The sequence below is a fragment of the Melanotaenia boesemani genome, chromosome 2 (genome assembly GCF_017639745.1).
Source record: "Melanotaenia boesemani isolate fMelBoe1 chromosome 2, fMelBoe1.pri, whole genome shotgun sequence".
Classification (NCBI taxonomy): Eukaryota; Metazoa; Chordata; class Actinopteri; order Atheriniformes; family Melanotaeniidae; genus Melanotaenia; species Melanotaenia boesemani.
Genome location: NC_055683.1, coordinates 271650 through 276916, shown reverse-complemented (window position 1 = coordinate 276916; position 5267 = coordinate 271650). Strand labels below are relative to the sequence as shown.

The 5267-nt window shown below is 39.1% G+C and overlaps 1 long non-coding RNA gene across 1 annotated transcript; it reads left to right on the top strand.

Moving 5' to 3' along the window:
- Nucleotides 1–628: 628 nt before the first annotated feature.
- On the top strand, nucleotides 629–1636 carry LOC121650441. Its single transcript, XR_006012275.1, has 2 exons — nucleotides 629–748; nucleotides 1061–1636. It is a non-coding gene; the product is annotated as an uncharacterized LOC121650441 (long non-coding RNA).
- The last annotated feature ends 3631 nt before the right edge of the window (nucleotides 1637–5267 follow it).

The window sequence follows — 5267 nt, the reverse complement described above, 5'->3', positions numbered from 1 at the left end:
TCAAGAAAGTACAACACATCACCATAACAGATAGATCAAAGGCTTTATTAAACTGAATAAACTGAATAAACCACCATAATAGATAGATCAAAGCCTTTATTAAAGTCAAGAACGGACAAAACAACATGTAACCCATACAAGTTTTATGTCTAATAATAGTTCAGTTAAATTTGGAAGATGCATCAAGGGAATAAAAAAATTAGTTTTATTGTAAATACATTAAAAATAAATTACTCGTAATTTTAAGGCGAGTAGCTCCCCCCATCTATTTCCTGTTCCGGTTCGCGAAGCGCTCGTAGATTTTTAGCTGCGTATGAGAAACCATCACGTTGCAACAACGTTGAGAAAGAAAAAAGTTTTCCATCGGATGGAAAAGTGCCCGAAAACTTTGTGCTTGAGCTCGGATAAAGTCCTCCAACGCTTCAGTGCTGCCGAGTGATCGCCGATTTCGAAAGTGGTGAAAAGTGAGTTTAATCAGCTTCATAGCTGTAAAGTTGTTAGCCCGCGTGCTACTGTTAGCTTTAGCATCACGTTGCTAACATGTAGCAGCTACGTCGCCGGGAAGCGCGGTGTTTGAGTCAACTCTTGCTTCGTCTGAAAGGTAAAGCATGATCAAAATGCTCAAAGCACTGGATAATCAATAATAAATTGGTTTAACGTGGAAATGTGCTCATTATAATTTTAGAGTCTGGCGATTAGCTTGGGTGCAGCTCTGCTGAGTGTCTGAGCTCAAGTGATTTGGAGATTGGTGAGGATCATCATTTGTTATTAAGATGTTTTCTTGCAGTTGTTTGCACTTTCATTTTTTATGTGTAAATGCTCTTATGCATATTTGTTTTGCACACGGTTAGTGCTGTCAAAGTTTTAAAATGTTTCGATTCATTTAAATGAAGCAGTTAGATATATATATTTGCAGGTTGCACTGATAAAAATATTGTTTACAGATTTTCATCTTAAATTTGTTAGTGATATTATTACATGTTGTGATTCAAATTATTCTGAAAACACTGTAAAACAATAGTGTTTCATTAGATATTCTCTGAACCTGTCTCATTGGCAGGTCAGGTTTTTTTCCCCCTTCTTTTGTGTACCCCCCTCGACCTCATTGGTATATTCCGGAGCGGATATTCTGATAGTCATGATGGCGAGCCTCCCACCTGGATCAGATGGAAAGGACTACACCTCTTCTGTGATCACTGGATTTTGCTTTGTGTGACCTACAGTGCGGTAGGCCAGAACTAAGAACACTGTCACTCATCTGTGAGCACCAGCCCTAGCAACTATTTATTTTATTGTGAAAGTTTTTGACCGACTTAGACTGACTTGGACTAGTTTTTTCTTTGACCTATTTTATTTAATTTGCTACTCTTGGGTTGGTGTGGGACAGAAAGGAAACCCTCCTTTAAGACATCTGATAGTGAACTGAACTGCGAATCCTACTCATCAGCCTGAGTTGTTTGTGAACACTGAGAACAGGCAGTGAAAGAGATTTTTTTTGTGAACAGTTGGCCAAAGAACAAACAAAGAACAAAAACCCGAGTCATTAAGTGTCCACATATATTGTATTGTCTTAATTATTTGTGTTACTGTCTTTTATTGTCTTTTATATATAAAACCGGTATATGTTCAAGCATCATACCCAGATAGCATACGGATGTGGGCCACTTCAGGCTACAATCCGGCACTTAAGGCCCACAAAAACAGATATCAGCCTAAAGTGGCCCATGTGGTAAATGCCTCATATGGCCCTTATATCACAAAACAAATTTGGCCCATATTAGGCAAATACATGGCAGAGTAGGGCATGGTTATTCTAGAAGTGAACCAAGGCTGGGCCACATATGGTTCAGCACATGTGGCCTACCTTTGCTAAAACACTTTTGGGCCAGATTTGGGTGAAAGACGGCAAATTAGCATAGACAAATCTGGATGTGACCCTAAATTGGCCCAAATCTGCGAAAACGCGCATGGCCCACTTTTGCTGAAACACATTCGGGCCACTTTTGGCCTAAAGATGGCAAATTACCATTGACAAATCTGGATCTGAGCCTAAAGCTGCCCACATATGGTTTTGCATTTGTTGCCCACCTTTGCCAAAACACATTTGGGCCACTTTTGGCCGAAAGACGGCAATTAAGCATCAACTAATCCAGATGTAAGCCTGAAGTGGCCCACATCTGAGAAAACGCACATGGCCCACCTTTGCTAAAACACATTTGGGCCACTTTAAGCCGAAAGACGGCAAATAAGCATCAACTAATCCGGATGTAAGCCTGAAGTGGCCCACATCATAGAAAACGCGCATGACCCACCTTTGCTGAAACACATTCGGGCCACTTTTGGCCGAAAGATGGCAATTAAGCATCAACTAATCTGGATGTAAGCCTGAAGTGGCCCACATCTGCGAAAACGCGCATGGCCCACCTTTGCTGAAACACATTCGGGCCACTTTTGGCCGAAAGACGGCAAATTACCATTGACAAATCTGGATCTGAGCCTAAAGTGGCCCACATAGGGTTCCACACATGTGGCCCACCTTTGCCAAAACACATTTGGGCCACTTCTGGCAGCCTAAAGTGGCCCACATATGGCTAGCGGTAATTTACTAAAATAGCCGTCACATTCCCACAGAGTGAGTGTCTGGACATATTCTGACATTTCCGAACCTGAAATATTTGTTTGGAAACTCTCCAACTACAAAAATACCACCGGAATTTGTTAGCTGCCACTTGTTAACATAGACTCCAGACTCTGCGTTTGCCTCCGGCTAAGCCCCATCGATATATATCACACTGTTTACAAGCTGTGAAGACATCTATAGAACCACAGTTTTGAGTTATACATATTTTTGTTTTTGATCTTTGATTTTGTTATACAGTTTACCTTTAAAACATATTCTAAAAGAAGTTTGAATGAACTCAAGATTTTTTTATTACTGATCATCAGAGGTATAAAGTAACGAATTACATTTACTCAAATTACTGTAATTGAGTAGTTTTTGTGATTAATTTGTCATTTTTGGAGTACCTTTTGAAATTGGTAATTTTACTTTTACTCAAGTACATTTTGACCCAAGTAATTTACTTACCTATCTTGAAAACCTTTCCCATTACTAAGTAAAAAACTTAAATGCAGGGGAAGAAAAATTTGCCTGTACAGGTGTATCTCTTCTTGTGGAAGAGATGAAGAAGGAAATCCTCAGCCACATCTCAGCAGCTCTTTGTGTTCAAACACAAGCAAGGCAAAAACTTCATCATGCATATGCTGATAAATGTTTATAATGCTGGTATCCAATGGGCTGAAAATTCTGAGGGGCGTGGGCAGTGGTATAGTCTGTTTGATAAGCAGCTAGTATACTCACTAGAAAATGTTCTAGATTTTCATATAACCACTGAAAAATGCACAAAAATACATATCAGTATGGCTTTTTGTGACATAGCTTTTACTTTTTTTCATGAATTCATCTTGTCTGTGTCTGCACTTTTGGACCATATTGGGGCTTGTGTCAAGCGTGGGGGATACCAGAGTAAACCCTCTAGAATAAACTAGGCTACACCACTGGGCATGGGACTTTATTTCAGTTATTAAATAAGCAGTCTTTGTGCTCATTTGTTCATTGAGACAGTTGAATTTATGATTTTTGGTTACTTTTTTATGTTTGGAAAAAAAGAGCAGTTTGTTATTAAGGAATTGCTCAACATTTTTACAACTTAGAAACTTTGATTTGTTTAATTATTTTGTTACGATTGGCAGCTGAATCTGAGAAATTAGCATGATTTGTGGTGTCCTCCAGGGATCAGTTCTTGGACCTCTTCTATTCAACTTGTATATGCCTCCTTTGGGTCAAATAATACAGAACTTTAACATCAATTATCACAGCTATGCAGATGATACACAACTGTACTGTACTGTATGTGTCTCTGTCAACTGACGTCTGCAGCCCAGTAGACTCACTGTGTCAGTGTCTGGAGCAGATAAACAACTGGATGAGGGAGAATTTTCTTCAACTAAATGAGGACAAAACTGAGATTATTCTGTTTGGTAGCAAAGAGAAGATGGTCAGCACTGCTGAATATCTTGAGATCCGGGCTCTGAAACCCACTGAGGAAGTTTGTACCCTTGGAGTGTTGATAGACTCAGATCTGACTTTTAGTGGCCACATCAAAGCTGTCACCAAAGCAGCTTTTTACCAGCTCAGATCCATCAAAGTTTTGTCTCCCAGCAGGAAAAACCGAACCATGCCTTTATCTCCAGTAAACTGGATTACTGTAATGGTCTTTTAACTGGACTTCCCAAAAAGAGCTTCGGACAGCTGCAGCTCATCCAGATGCTGCTGCTAGAGTTAGAACTAAAGGCCTGAACACATCCATTCCATTTCAGAGAATACATTATGAAATCCTACTGATCATTTACAAATCCCAGAATGGTTTGGGCCTAGAATATCTGTGATATGTTCAGAGTATAAACCCAGCAGGACTCCTAGATCCAAGGACTTGGGTCAACTAGTCCAGACTATAGTCCAGACTAAACATGGAGAAGCAACATTTAGCTGACATGCTTTTAACAACTGGAACAAACTGCCAGTGGAGATTTAACTCTGATCAACCGTAGACACCTTTAAATCCGGGTTGAAAACACTGAAACATTGCCTCCATGAAATCTGCACCGTATCTTATCTTTTTATTTTTCTTTGAGAGAAAGTATTTTTACTCTGAGAGTAAAAAAAACAATATTAGAGAGCAAAGATGATTTTTTTATATGAAATTTGACATACATGTGATAATTGTCTTTGTGATGGCTCAATGTTATATATTTTTAAGGTTATTCATATTTATCATGTCATATATTTTACAAGGTTTCTGTTAAGCTCAAGTAGATTTAGTTTGAGATTGATTACAGTAGGCTATGTGAATGGGGCGTTTGTACGGAAAAAATTGGGTCCAGCATAAAAAAAAAGGTTGAGAACCCCAGGCCTAGCCAGAGAGTTTATTTGTCAACACAAATCGCCTCCGCTCTCTACCAAATATAAAATGACTTGCACTCCGACATTGGAAAAAGACCAACATTTTATTTGACCATATCACACCCACAGTGACAGTTTTTTTTTATTAGGTAAGCGTTATTCAGTCTGTCGTGATGGACCATATGCTTAATTAAATTCTACTTTCTGTGACGTTTTCCAGTGCAAGTTGGAGCTTTCCAAATTACGAGTCCTTTGAATGCATCATTTTTTAATTTAGAAAGGGCGCACGGAAGCAGAAAGTGCG